The 14,780-nt window shown below is 48.0% G+C and overlaps 1 long non-coding RNA gene across 1 annotated transcript in view; it reads left to right on the forward strand.

Annotated features, from left to right (window-relative positions):
- The first annotated feature begins 772 nt into the window (after window positions 1–772).
- LOC138361031 (uncharacterized) overlaps window positions 773–14,780 on the forward strand; it is a 134,677-nt gene continuing 120,669 nt past the window's right edge. Inside the window, exon 1 of the long non-coding RNA XR_011226761.1 lies at window positions 773–1,354. This is a non-coding gene — a long non-coding RNA (uncharacterized lncRNA). The remainder of the gene's footprint in view (window positions 1,355–14,780) is intronic.

Below are 14,780 nucleotides of genomic sequence, written 5' to 3' on the forward strand. Positions count from 1 at the left end.
CTTTTTCTGTCTGTGGGTAGTTAGCTCCGGGGAGCCGACGGGGCTCCCCCCAGAAAACCAGCGTTGAATGTAATGAAACGCCATTTTCTGGGTGAGTCCCGGAGGCTCCCCGGCATCCCTCCCTCCCTCCGGTCGGCGGTTTTTCGCGTTTTTGACATCCAGCCTCAAGAACTGAGGTGTGGGTAGCCGGCGCGGGGGGTCTGGGGCTCCCCCTTCCCCCTCCCGGGGAGGGGGGAGCTGCGCAGACAGCGGCGCGGCAGTGTGTGACGTCACACTAATTTGCTTGTTTTCGGTTGGGGAGTTCTATCCACTAGTTCGGTATTAGGTAGCAATTTTAACCAGAATAGGGGTTTGTTTTGGGGCGCTTACCTTTCTGGGTGCCTGTTCCGGTCGATGGCAGACATAGAATGCTTCCAACTACACGGGGGCTTCTATAGGCCATTGCTCCCCTTGCCTCTCTGAGGGGGCCCGGTTCTGGCCGTGGTCCCCGGTAGGCCTAAGAACTCCATACACATGACTGATGCCAAAGTCTGACATTAGCATATCAGCCTGGGATAGCTCCGGGGAGCCTCCGGGACTCACCCAGAAAATGGCGTTTCATTACATTCAACGCTGGTTTTTTGCATAAGAATTACAACCTTAATTTATTGAATTATAATAATAATGTCTGAATGCCTTGACCCAAGGATTTAGCATGGAATATATTGGAGAGAATGCCAAGGCAGTTAATCAGTTAAACAAAACAAAATTGGCTTTCCAATAAATAAAAATTGATCACAATCACAGATCACAAGCTGCACTCGACGATCGTTGGAAGCAGATGTGTCCGTTCTGCTAGACATCAGGATCATGAGCGCTTTACCCTAGAAGGTCAGCCCCACTCCCAGCCTGCTTTCTTATATTGGGAGGAGATGGACAGCCTTTTTTCAGTAATGTGAAGAGTTAACCAGCCGACTGTAATGTGAAGAGTTAACCAGCCGACCGTAATGTGAAGAGTTAACCAGCCGACCGTAATGTGAAGAGTTAACCAGCCGACCGTAATGTGAAGAGTTAACCAGCCGACCATAATGTGAAGAGATAACCAGCCGACCGCAATGTGAAGAGTTAACCAGCCGACCGTAATGTGAAGAGATAACCAGCCGACCGTAATGTGAAGAGTTAACCAGCCGACCGTAATGTGAAGAGTTAACCAGCCAACCGTAATGTGAAGAGATAACCAGCCGACCGCAATGTGAAGAGTTAACCAGCCGACCGTACTGTCAGTGAGAGGGCATCTTCCATCAACACTCCCTGTGTTAGCTGTTTGTCCTTGTTGAGCTGCCTGCTCATCACCATGCATTACAGATGCTACAAGGTTAGTCGTATGCCCTCTGATGAGCATCCGTTTTCCAAGACAGACCTCCTGAAGCTCTTTAACCCTTAAACCATGCAATACATACATATACGATGGAGGTAACTATCATGAAATCGCACAAATCGTACATATACAATTGAGGGTCTAGTGCACGATTTTAAATGCCCCACAAGGGACATTTAGACCAGTCAGCTATAGACCAGTCACAGTCGATAGTAAACAGATGCCATCTTGAAAAAACATTGTGGGTAACATATCCGGGTGTAAGAGCCTCAGTACTGAGTGAACAACCAAGGCTGGGGCATGCAGTATGAGCTAACAGCACTGCTGTTCAGCTTGTGAACACAGCATCGCCTAAAAATGTCTAAATATATATGTACATGCTATTATTTAGCGATGATAGTATTACAGAAGACCCCTGTGACTGTTAAAAATGACCTGGATTCTGATAATAGCAGCATTGTGGTGATAATTAGCGGTGTAGTGGGAGGAGTAATCTTGGTGGGGAGGGAGGGAGGTAGCATCATCTGATGACTCGTGTGACCACCTTTTACTGTCTGGACTCACTATACCAGCTTAATGGTTTACTATGGTGAACAAAACATGCAGATACAGTACTTATATATAACATCTGTATATAGTGAATAAAAGCAAAAACAGTATGGTGGGAGGAGAATGTTGGCGAGTCAGGTGAGGTGAGGGAGGGAGTGGCGGCCAGGGGGTTAGCAGCCTGGTGTGTGGTGGCCACTCCTTGCTGCTTTTTTACTCAGCATACCAACTTAGTGGTTTGTTATGGTGAACACAAATATAGATACTTATATATAACATGTATATATAGTGTAATAACAGCAAAAGGAGTGTTGGGAGAAAGGGAGGTGGCGACATCTGCATACAAGCTTAGTTGAACAGTTCTGGAGAACAAAACATGTAGATACTTATATATAATGTGTGTGTATATAATGGGTAATAACCCCTCAAGCAGTATACTTGAAGGAGGAATGTTAGTGCGTCTGGCCTTGAACCAGGGAGGGAGGGAGGGAACATCAGTTGTGTGTGGCCACCTGTTACTGTCTGCTGTCACTATACAAGATTAGCAGTTCGTTATGGTGAACACAATTGTAAATACAGTACTTATATATAATGTGTATATATAGTGTAATACCAGCAAAAGGAGTGTTAGGAGAAGCCATTTTGGTGAGGGAGGTGGCATCAGCTTCCTGACTTGTCATGCTGTGTAAGGGTGGCCACTATGCTCTTTGTGCACTATACCAGCTTAATTGAACAGTTATGATGAACAAAACATGTAGATACTCATATATAACATCTGTATATAGTGAATAAAAGCAAAAACAGTATGGTAGGAGGAGGATGTGGGCGCGTGAGGTGTTGTTTAGGGAGGAGTGGCGGCAAGTGTCTAGTGTGTGGTGGCCACTCCTCATTGCTTTTTGACTCATAATATAAACTTAGTGGTTCGTTATGGTGAAGAAAATATGCAGATACTTATATATAACCTGTTTATATAGTGTAATAACCGACAAAGTATTTGTTTATTGTTTTATGAACATCATAATTGAATCAATAATATGCACACCATTATTTTGAGTACAGTGATGATTCACACATTTTATTATATAAATATATCACACTATGCACTATTGAATAATATTACAGCAAAAAAAAAAGGAAAAAAATCAATCGGAGACATTGAAATAATTAGGTAATTATCTTTGTGGCAACTCCCGCCTGACAGCTGGGGCGAAGCAGAATGGCTCCGACGCTTGCTCTGTCAACACCTCTTTTCTGGGGGGAGCCACTATGACTTCCTGGAGCTATTCAGGCTGATAGGGATAGTCCTAACTTTTGGCATCAGTCGATGTAAGTGGAGTTCTAGGCCTACCGGGGACCACAGCCAGAACCTTGTTCCCTCAGAGCGCCTCAAAACAAACCCCTATTCTGGTGAACCAACGAAAATAATAAAACAAGTGGACAGAACTCTCTCAAGAATAAAATGAGCAAACAAGCATGACGTCATGCGAACCACGCCGCATGTCTGTGCAGTTTCCCCCTTCCCTGGGAGGGGGAAGGGGAAGTCCTAGACTCCCTCCCCAGCAATCCACACCTCCAGTTCCTTGGCTGATGGGATAAGGTTTAGTCGTTGTGGCTCCAGCTCCAGATTCTCTTTGTGCTGTGCTTGGGTTCAGTATTTCTCTTCTGTGGTATGCAAGGTGGTAGTAATATTCACAGGTACTCGAGCTGCATGTGTTTAGGGCTCCCTTCCCTAAGCGCCCTGTAAGTACCGCCCTAGGGGCTTGGGGTTACCTTCCACAAGTCACCTTGGGTTTACCTCTGTTGGTCTTTTGCTGCTTGGCGATTGACCGCCCCGAGTGTTTTGGGGGATTCCTCCCTTGTTTGCCTTGGGTTAAGTGATTTGGGTTTTGCACTGGTAGGGGCGCGGGGTACTGTGCAGCTAGTTTTCACCTATAACAGCAGCCAGCTCTGTTCCCTCTGGGTATGCTCTTATCTTGCGAGGTTTTCTTTTCTCTTTCTTTTTGCCTAGTGGGGGGAGAGGGATCTGCCTAGGTGTCCCTTCCCCTTTATATTAGGGTTGTTTGTGTTTAGTGGGACCCCCCCTGCTTTGCCCTCATGAGTGGACATATCCCGAGGGTTCAGCTTTAGCAGTGTTGGTTGGTAGCTTGGGCGCCGGTTAGCAGTACCCTGTGTGAGATAACCCTTAACAGACCCAGTCTAGAGGCCCTGAAACCCCTACAGGGCACTCGGGTCCAATGGATGTGATCCCTGAGTCTTCTCTCTCTCTGTGCGAGTTAGAGGGTTGCTCTGTCCCCTTGTCTCAGGGGAGCTCATTACTTTTGCCTACGTCATGCTGCCTGTTGGGTCCGTGACACATTTGACCCAGAGTCCTTCAAGCTTTGTTGTTTGTATGAAACTCAGTTCACCCAGTCTGACGATGATAATATTCGGGTGCAGGCTGCTCACACGTTGCAGGATAGGTTTGCTGCAGCGCGCTAGGTTGGTTGCTTCCCCTGGATGCCCCAAGGCTGCCCCGTTTTGTTTATAGGGACCCGGACTTAGGGGTGTTGGTTGCTTCGGCCTTGCTTCCTTCTAAGCCTCCTCATTCTTTCCCTGCTGTGGTTCATTCGGTCCCCCCATCCCCTACCTGCTTCCGGCTCCTAAGCGTCTGAGGGCTTCAGGGTCGGGGGAGGGTTTAGAGTTTTCTGAGACTCGGTCAGTTTCATGGGTTGCCCCTTCCGGGGTGGCTGCAGAGGTATTCGAGTCCGTTCCTTCAGCCGTAGCTATGGAGTCTGACCAGTGGGCCTATCCTCATCCTGCTATTCCGGCTGTCCCGGCTTTTTCTTGTGAGGCCAGGGTTTTGGAGGACGACTCGGCCCCGTGGCCTAACATTGAGGTTCCCGAGGTTGGGGAGGGGCCGGTTTGGAGGCTTTGGGCCTCGTTGGACCCTCCTGGGTTTTCCGACCCTCCAAGTGGGGCTCACTGTTACAAGGAGTGGGATTTTCCTTTTCCCCCTCTGCGTACGAGTTGGATTTGGATTCGGCTCCTCCCCGGGTTCAGTTCTGTGTCCCTGCGGGTTCTTCAGTTCCATCCTTCTGGAGGTTTTTGGCTTCCCGCGTCTCTCCTTGAGGTACTGGTGGCCATTGCGGCTTACCTCCTGTGTGACCTGGAGTATGCCTCTATAATGGATCTGTCTTCCTGCAGGTTTGGATCTTTGTCTCCATATTGGGTTCGTTATGAGGTTCCGGAGTCGTCCTGGCTTGTGGACTGCCCTATGTTTTTGCTGGATGCTTGGGACACCTTCTGTTATACCCCGCATGCTTGAGTGGCGCGAGGCATTGACTGTCATCCAGGTTTAACTGGGGGGCGATTTTGCAAACCTTAATGAGTGCCTTTTTGCTCCGGTTGTTCTGCCGGATGTTGGCGTGGTTCAGCTTCATGTTCAGGTTCCTTCCCTGTTGGCTGCGATTGTGACTTGTCCTCGGTCCTCAGTCCACAAGTCCTCAGCCTGTAAGCTGAGGACTTGCGCACACGGGGCTCGTTGGCTTTGGACCTGCGTTTCTTGAGCTGTCTTCAGATTGGCTTGCAGAGGACGTAGAGGCGCTTGGGGCCGTTCCTGGGTCTCGCGCCTTGGCTGCTCGTACATCATCTGCCTTTTGAAGCTGTTTGCGCCGATCCTGCAGGATGTGCTGTTGCATTTTTTTGCTGCGCGGCTCGCGTGTCGGCAGGTGGTGCTCGCTTCCTCTTTAGAATCTGCTTGGGCCCTGGCTCTTAGATTGTCTTCACCCTTTTGTCCTTTGCTGTTTGCTGCTTCTGCGGTTGAACAGTATATGCAGATAGCCTCTTCCAGCTGCCGCCCGATGTCTGACCTGTTGGTTCTCCGGGAGTCCAGGGTGGGTTCCTCCCAGAGGGGTTGTGCCAGGGCCCGCGGTTCCGCCCGTTGAGGTAAGCCACTGGTGCAAGTTTTGGAGCCGGTGCAGCCTTCGGTCCCGGCTGCTCCTGGTCGGTGCAGTTCTCTCTCTGTGCACAGGTCGGGTTCTCGTAAGAGGCATCGGCCCTTTCGCAGTTAGCCCCATTGACGGGCTATGTGGGGGAGGCTTGTTCTGTTGACTCATGCCTGGTCTCACGATTCATGGGCTTTTTGGGTTGTTTCTTGCGGCCTTCGGTGGCGTTGGGTGGCTCCTCCTCCTTTGGGGGGGGGGGGGAATTGGGGCTGGCAGGGCAAGCCTTTTCTTCTGTGCTCTGTCGGATCTTCTTGGAGTGGGTGCACTTGGGCGTGGTCAAAATGACGATGTCCCTCAGGTGGGTTTCTCGCCTGTTTCCAGTCCCGAAACGGAACTGTGCGAACCTGGGGGTCATTCTGGACTTGTCCCATCTGAATCCCTTGGTTTTTTTGCCTCTCCTTTCGGATGACCACTCTGTCCCAAGTCTGGCTTCTTTTGGAGCCGGGCGCTTGGATGGTGTCCCTGGACCTCAAGGACACATATTGGCATTTCCCGATTCATCCGAGGGTCAGGGACTGGCTCGGTTTTGTTGTGGGGTGTCAGAGTTACCGCTTTCGTTTTCTCCCGTTCAGGTTGAACCTGGCAGCTTGCGTGTTCAAACGTCTTAATGAGGTCATTGTGGCCCCATCTGCGTCTGTTAGGTGTTCGGTTGTTGACTTACCTCGACAACTGGCTGGTTGGGGCTCCCAGTCAATCCGTGTGTCTGCTCGCCAGGGTGCTTTCCCAGCTAGCTGAGTTTGGGTTCCTGGTGAACTGGCGGAAGTCCCATCTGGTTCCCTCCCAGGTTCGGACCTGGCTGGGTCTTGTGTGGGACTCTCGGTCTGCTTCCTTGTCTATTCCTTCGGAGTCTCTCCTTCGGCTGCGGTCCCACATGCGCTGGTTTCTGGGGGGCTCCTGGGTCACCCAGCGGTAGCTCAAGGGTCTATGCGGGAGCCTAAACTTTGTGATGTTGGTCTATCCGCCGGGTCGGGTTTGGCTTCGTCGGCTGTTCTGGTTCCTTTGGGGATATCCCTTCCACCTCTCACGATCGCTGGGTTCGACCCCCAAGGGCATTGCGTCGGCTGCCGAGTCGCCGGCTTCCTCTTCGGGTTTCACTGCCTAGGTGCCTACCCGAGCCCTCGCTCAATGTGTTCATGGATGCGTCTCTCTCGGCTTGGGCTTTGTGACCAGTGCTCACCAGGCCAGCCTGGGACAGTGGGGTCCGTCCTTCCGTCGGGCCCACTGCACGGTGCAGGAGTTCGCAGTGGTGTGGTTTGCGCTTTGGAGGGTTCGAGTTGCCCGTGGATCGATGATCCAGCTCCATTTGGACTGCTCCCCGGTGATTCATTACCTGAATTGAAGGGGTTTCACGTGGTCCTTGGCTCTTTGGGGTTGGTTACTTCGGGTGACTCATCTGCTGAGTTCTCGGGGTTCGGCTCTCCTGGCGGTTCACGTCGGGGGGGAGAGGGGGGGGGGGTTGTCCAACGTCCTGGCGGATGGCCTGTCCCGGTTTGTTCCTGTCCAGTCCATGGAATGGACGATCGATGTTGACTCATTCAGTTCGCTCTGCCAAACGTTCGGGCACACGGAGGTGGACCTCTTCGCGTCAGAATTGTCGAGGTGTCTTCCGGTATATGTGGTGCCCTTCCCCGACTGCGAGGCTGTCGGGATTGATGCCTCTTGGCAAGACTGGTCGAGGTGGGGGTTCCGGTACCTCTTTCTTCCGGTTCAGCTGTTGCCCCAGGTCCTGGCTCACTTGGAGACTTACCAGGGGCGAGTTGCCCTTGGCCCCATGGTGGCTGGCCCAGCTGTGGTTTCAGGCGCTGCCTACCTAGTGTCTCAACCCAAGCAAACTGTCTCGTGCATTGTTTCACCTCCGGCCTGCTCATGCGCCACCTGAACTGTCCTGGTCTTTGGACAGAGTGCTCTCCTATCTCTCTTCTCCTCAGTTTGTTATGGCTCCTTTGGTTCAGGATTGTTTTTCGAAGGCTCTTTTCCTCTTGGCAATGGCCTCTGGGGGTCACGTCGGGAGCTTCATGCTCTCCTCCGGCACAGGGGTTTCTGCTCTTTCGGTCATGGTGATAGGTTTGTTTGTCTGCAGCCGTCTCCTTCTTTTCTGGCAGAGGCTGCTGCTTTCCGGAGGGGTCCTTGGGTTGTTGATGCTTGGTTGGTCAGGCCGGGGTTGCATCATGTGTTGTATCCAGTTGCAGCCCTCTGCTCTGCTGTTATTTGCGCACCACGGCTTGTGTGTCCGGGGACGCACTTTGGGTTGATCTGGTTTACCTTCTTCCCTGTTCGCGGGTACGGTTGTCTCAGGTCGTCCGCAGGGTTATCAAGTTTAGTCAGCCTGCGGTCTATCCCCGTGCCCATGATGTTCGTAAGTTCGCTGCTTTTGCTGCCGTTTTTGCGAACATATCCTGGGCTGACATTCGGGCACGGAGTTTTTGGTGGTCAAACAGGGTCCTGGCTGCATGCTACCTCGTTAATGTTTTTGGGCCTAGTCGGGCCTGTGTCGCTTTGGGTCGGCGGTTGCAGCCTTTTGTCTCGACTTTGAGTTGAGGTGTGGAGCACCGACTGTTGGATTTCTGGGGCTTGACTCATATATTCAATTAATTGATTATTGTATTTAAATAAATCGAAGGACCACCCACTTTTGAGAAAAGAGGGAAAACGAGTAAAAGTGATCATTAGAATGACACTAGAGAACCAGTGTCTATGAATATTAATTAAAAGAATAATCACTGGAAAATAATGAATAGACTGTATTATTAATTAATTAAAGACAAAGCCTTAAATATCAACATTGGGGGGGTATTTCTAGAAGTTCATATATATCTAGGAACCAGTGTGGTTCGTCACTAGTTCATTGTTGAGTTAGTAACATAGTAAATCTAAACTACAATAGATTCAAAGATATGATAACTCAAATTATGAATATTAAAGATTATGAATTATTGAGCAACAGTAAGAGCAAACACATTAATTACCAAGTCATCATTTCTGGCAATAAATTATTCACTATAAAGATCCTATATGAATTATATGGAAATCAGTAATAATCTTAGATAAAATTGTACGAAATAAATGTCTTATCTGTAAGACGATTTCTGTAACGCCATTTTGTCATTCGTCCTCGTGGTCACTGGATCCCAATAAAGAAAGAATCCGAGGTGAATATCACGAATGAAGAGAAACAACTTGTCTACTCCTCGTATACACGCTGAAATCAGAGAAATTAAGTAGCATTTGATTAGGCTACGAATTATTTCAAGTATTCATGAAAACTGAGAAAATGTGGAAAATCAACTAACGTTGTGTATTAGGTATCCATGCTGTATAACGACAGACTACCCACAAATATACAATCTAGAATGATGCATCAAACGAGAATAGTATACTTAACATGAGCGTATCAAATACTAAGGTCTGCCGAAACCGCGTCAGTCATGCCCAGACGTCCACTGCTGTGTACGCGTAATTATAGGTCGTGGCTTCAATTGTTGACACGCTATTAACTGGCAGGGCACTATAGAACACGTGAATAAGTAATTGTTGACTATTGAACGGGTATCAACGTAATTCTTGTCAATAAAAACTCCCCAGTCACTACCACGTGTCTTGCCACTCTTCTCGCCAGGGATGCCTCGTGTACAATGGCGTCTCCACCTTCCCTCAACCCGTCTCTCGCATTCACTACAGAAATTATTAATCACGGATAATTCTTTTCCGCATAATTATTGATGTAATACGTTAATGAGAACTAGGTTGCAATTATAGGGACTTAAATATTATCATATTCTCGTTTAATGGTGTTAAACGAGAAATGGAGAAATTTCTCTCTGTGAGAAATCATCTGATAGGTAAGTTAATGGGCGATTGTTGACTTGCGCCTCAATTTCCACGACGAGTGTTTGGAGTTCAGAGTAACTAATTTTCTGTCGATGCAAGGTCTTCCTTAAACATTTCTTGACAGCCAATATCATACGTTCGTAGTACCCACCTTGCCAGGGGGCTCTTGGAGCAATAAATTTCCAGTGGCATTGTCGTCTCTGCATGACAGATTGTACTTCTGGATGATTCCATATCTCTCGTAGGCTGGCTTCTCCTGCCACAAAATTTGAACCATTATCAGATATCATTAGTTTGGGACAGGATCTGCATGCTGCAAATCTACGAAAAGCTTGGATGAAGGCTTCAGCACTCATGTCAGAAGTCACTTCTAGATGTACGCCTTGTGTGGTAGCACACGTGAAGAGGCAAATATAAGCTTTCACTGGTATCTTATCTGGAGTGCCAGTGAGAAGCAAGGCTCCTGTGTAATCGACACCAGTGGTCTTAAAGGGACGAAGATGACTACTCTCTCCTTAGGGAGTGGTGAAGGTCCTGGGTAAGGATACACTCGAGCATCATATCTTTTACAGATTACACAGAACTTAACCCTTTAACTGCGCAACGCGCCTGCAGTCCCAGGCTTCGGGTGCGGAACGCACCTCCGGGTGTTTTTATTTTTCACTTTCCATTCAAAACTCCTGCGGCTACATGGGGTTCACATCAGCTTCCTCAGGGCTCTTGTAAACAGTCGCCATCTTTAACAAAAATCATGGTCCACATTGCCGGGTGTCAGAGCCTCAGTAGTGAGTGAGCAACCAAGGCTGGCGCTTGCAGCATGAGCGCACAGCACTGCTGTTCAGCGTGTGACCACAGCATCGCCTAATATTGTCAAAATATATATATAACCTGTTTTATTTAGCCATGATAGTATAATAGAAGAGCCCGAGTGTGATAATGACTGGGTACAATGTTCAAATATCAGTGATTCATTGCTGTTCACGATGTTCACAGTGCTAGCCACAGCACCACAGCATTATTTCGTCCATCTAGGAATCTTCAAACGACTTTTTAGGTTCCTTTTCAAAATAAACTTGTGGTCAATTATTCATTTACAGGTATTAGTGACCAGGATTGTGGTTATAATTAGCATTGTGCATAGGAAGGAGGAATTTTGGTGAGGGAGGGAGGAAGGGAGAGAATTGAGGTAGCCTCACTGTGTGGCAGTAACTCTTGTTTTGCTCACCATACTAGCTTAGTGGTTCGCTATGGGCAACACATATGTACATGTGTATATACGGTGTGTATATAGTGTAATATCAGCACCAGGAGTATGTTGTGAGGAGCTATTTTGGTGAGGGAGGTGATGTCGTAATCATGGCGTCGTCCGCTGTGTGCTGTGTGATTTGTCATGCAGTGTATGGTGGCCACTGTACTGTTTGGACACAATACCGGCTTACTTGCATAGTTCTGGTAAATAAAACATGTAGATAGGTATATATAACATGTGTAATTAGTGTAATAAGAACAATAACAGAATGGTGGGAGGAGCAATGATGGTGAGTAAGATGTTGGAGTGAGGGAGGGCTGGCTGGGTGTGGCTGCTCACACTCGCAGTGTTCTGAGTGTTTATGGTGAATGTATATAGTGTGTGACAGTGTATAGTCTGTAAATAGATTGTATATATACATAAATTAGCATGATACATGGTAAATATGTGCAACATATGTGTACACAAGTGTCATGCACGTAACACAGTGTCTTCAGACAGTACGGATGTTTTACTGCCATAATGTAGTGTACGTGTTCATTATACATAGGATTGGCACGTAAAAACAAATAAAATGTATTTGGAACTGTGCGCAAAAATGAACAAAAATATATTCGCGGCAACTCGCGCGCCCCGCCCCGGGCGCCTCACCGGCCCCAGGAGCATACTGCTCTGGCACACGGGGAATGATGACGTCATGCCCCATCTTTTGGACCCCATAGCAGTCAAAGTAAGTACAATTTCGAACTTCCGTTGCTATACCCATATACAGGGAGGGGTTTTTGCCACTTTCAGAAGAAAAAATAATTTTTTCCCGAGTTTTCATTTCTTGCGCACTGGGGGGGGGGGGTGTCATATTTATAGGCCGCACAGTTAAAGGGTTAATTGTAATCTGTGATAGAATGGAAAGTTTTCCACCAGTCTGTGAACTCTGGACATCGTAAGCAAATCCGAACATCCCCCACTTCTGCGAACCATTGTTCGTCGAACCGGGTGAGTAAATCTGGCCTAAAAGTGTGCGAACTAGCCAGAGATTCGTTGAATCGGGGTACGTTGAATCGAGGTTATAATGTAATACGTGGGTGGCCTTCTGCTAGGCCCCCATGTTTGTACATTTTCAGGGGTTTCAGAGTTAGATCTCCTTTGTTAGCTTTGGGTTTTTACCGGTTAATAACACCTTGCCCGGGCTTCACATAGCAATCAGCCTATGAGCCCTTGAAAGCCCTGTCGGCCCTCGGTGGACCTCTGGCTGCGTCTTCCGAGTTCCAGCCCGCCTTGTGCGGGTTTGAAGGTTGCTGTGTGCCCTAGTCTCAGGGTGACAGTCACCACTTTTGCCTCCATCATGCTGCCTCTTGGGTCAACGACACCTTTGACCTGGAGTCTTGCAAGTCGTGTTCTCTGCTTGTTCTCCAATAATATTCTGATGACATTACTGTTAGGGAACAGGCAGCATCCACATTGTATGCTAGGTTTAGGTTGTCTGCAACGTGCTAGATTGGTTTCCCACCGGAATGTCCCACGGCTGCCCCGCTTTGGTTACAGGGACCTGGACCTGGGGACATTAGTCGTTTCGACTTTGGTTCAGTCCGCACTCCCTGGGTTCTTCCCCTGTTGTTCATCCTGCACCTTTTTCCCCCCTGCTTTTGGCTCCGAAACGTCTGAGGGTTTTGGGGTCGGGGCAGGGTTTAGTTGGTAATTTAACTCGAGCAGCTTCTAGAGCCGCCCCGTTCGGGGTTGAGGACAAAGGCATTCGAGCCGGCTCCTCGTTCCGAGGCTTCTGGGTCCCCCTAGCAAGACCCCCTTCTTCTCAGCCTTACTCCTGGACTCTGCCTTTTTTTTCAGGGGTAGAGGGTGTGGAGGATGGCTCTGCCCTGGGGTCCTGAATTGGGAGATCCCGGGGCTGGGGATACGTTGACCTGGGAGGCCTTTGGCCTCCTTTGACACTGCTTGGGTATTGGTGCCCTCTTCACGAGGCTTGTTGTTACAAGGGTAGGGGTTTTCTTACTTCCCTTCCCTGTATGAGTATGATTTGAGGTCGGCTTCTCCCTGGGTTCGGTTCCGGGCTCCCTTGGCTTCCTGGGCTCCATCTTTACAGAGGTTTTCTGCCTGTCGAATCTCACCTAAGTAGGTTCGGGAGGCTCTTGCTACGTATCCCCTGCGAGACCCAGATTCTGCCTTTGTGATGGATCCATCCTTATTCGAGTTCATTTCTTCTTCTTCTTCGGTTCGGAATTGAGTGCAATTGGAGGTTCCGGAGTCTTCCTGGCTGGCAGACTGCCTATTCTTTTCGTTGGGGGCGTGGCATGGGTTCTGTTGGACCCGCATGCTTGAGTGGCGAGAAACTTCTACCATTTTGCAGGTTTACCTGGGGGACAAGTTTGAGCAATTACTGTACAATTTAATTTTTATCTGGAGGACAAGTTTGAGCACCTTAACCCATAACCACTGTGCTACATTAACTGAGAAAACTTGGTCGGTGGAAAACCTTCGCCAACTAAAAAAACAACTTTTGAATATTTCATACCCATTCAAAACGCGTGCGCGGTAGGTTCAGTACGAAGTGGACCTCGAGTGAGAGGCAGCTATCTTAGAAAAAATTCCCAGAATGCCCTAGGGCTGCTGGCTGAGTTAGTACTGAGTGAGCAACAATGGGTGGCGCACGTGCCTCTGGCTCCCAAACACCTGTCCGACGCTGTGTTGAAGATAGATGAACAGTGTTGGTGATTTCTGTGGTGGTGTTTTACATAGATATTTTCAAGAATAGCTGATTCTTTTCCAAAATGGTTGAATCTCCTCCTGGTTGACCGATTCTTTTCCAGAATGACTGAATCTCTTCCACCGATGGACCTTTCAAGGAGATCTTTTCAAGACTACCTTACAAATTGATCTTTTCCTATAATCTTTTCAAGACCACCTTATGCTTCACAAACTTGATTACATACCACCTACAAGTACTAAAGCCAAGTATGTATGCGAGTGCATTATTTATAAGCATACAGAATGAAGAAACGGGAAGCAAAAATCTATCTGTACCTGGTGCAAGGAGAGTGAAGTCGCACTGTGTACCATAGACTGCTTCTTTGATTATCACTAACTTCCGAAGTACTGAGTGTGTAGTACAGTGTGTTACTGTGTAAATAGTGTGTGAAACTTTACATATTGTAATTTTAGTGAATTTTTAACAAGTAATATTGCGACAATAAACATTTATTGTGGACACATTACTGACACATGTATCACAGTTCCATGGAACATTATGAATGTTTTACTGTAGACATATTATAAAAAACACAAGTATGCATCATATACGATAAAAACAAATAACACCACATTGAAAATGCATAGAACAAATACTGTAACCCCGCGATTATCCGGGATTCGAACATCCAAAAAACGCCCTTATACGGCCAAAATCGTGAACGGATAAAGTTATCACAATATCCGGCCAAAATAGCCACAGGGACCGGATTAAAGCAGGTTTTCTGCAGAAATTACACTATCCGGTCAGTCCCCCAGATAATCGTGCCTTTGTCCGTATATGAAAACATGAGGCAGGCCATACGGTATTAATCCCGTCTGCCCGAGACTCGAGGCGCATGGTGTAGGTGGGGGTGGGGTGGGTGGGTGGTGTTGGAAGGGTGGGAGGGGTGCGTCAGGAGGGACTACCTGGGTACAGGAATTACCATTAATTTTAGAACAATTAATCATAGCCAAAAACAAATAAAATAACTACTAGTAATTATGTAATAACAAATAAATAAGTTTCCTAAAAGCATTGTGCACAGGCTGAAGTTTCCTTAAAAAATATTGTGAATTT

This window comes from Procambarus clarkii, unplaced genomic scaffold, assembly GCF_040958095.1.
Source record: "Procambarus clarkii isolate CNS0578487 unplaced genomic scaffold, FALCON_Pclarkii_2.0 HiC_scaffold_150, whole genome shotgun sequence".
Classification (NCBI taxonomy): Eukaryota; Metazoa; Arthropoda; class Malacostraca; order Decapoda; family Cambaridae; genus Procambarus; species Procambarus clarkii.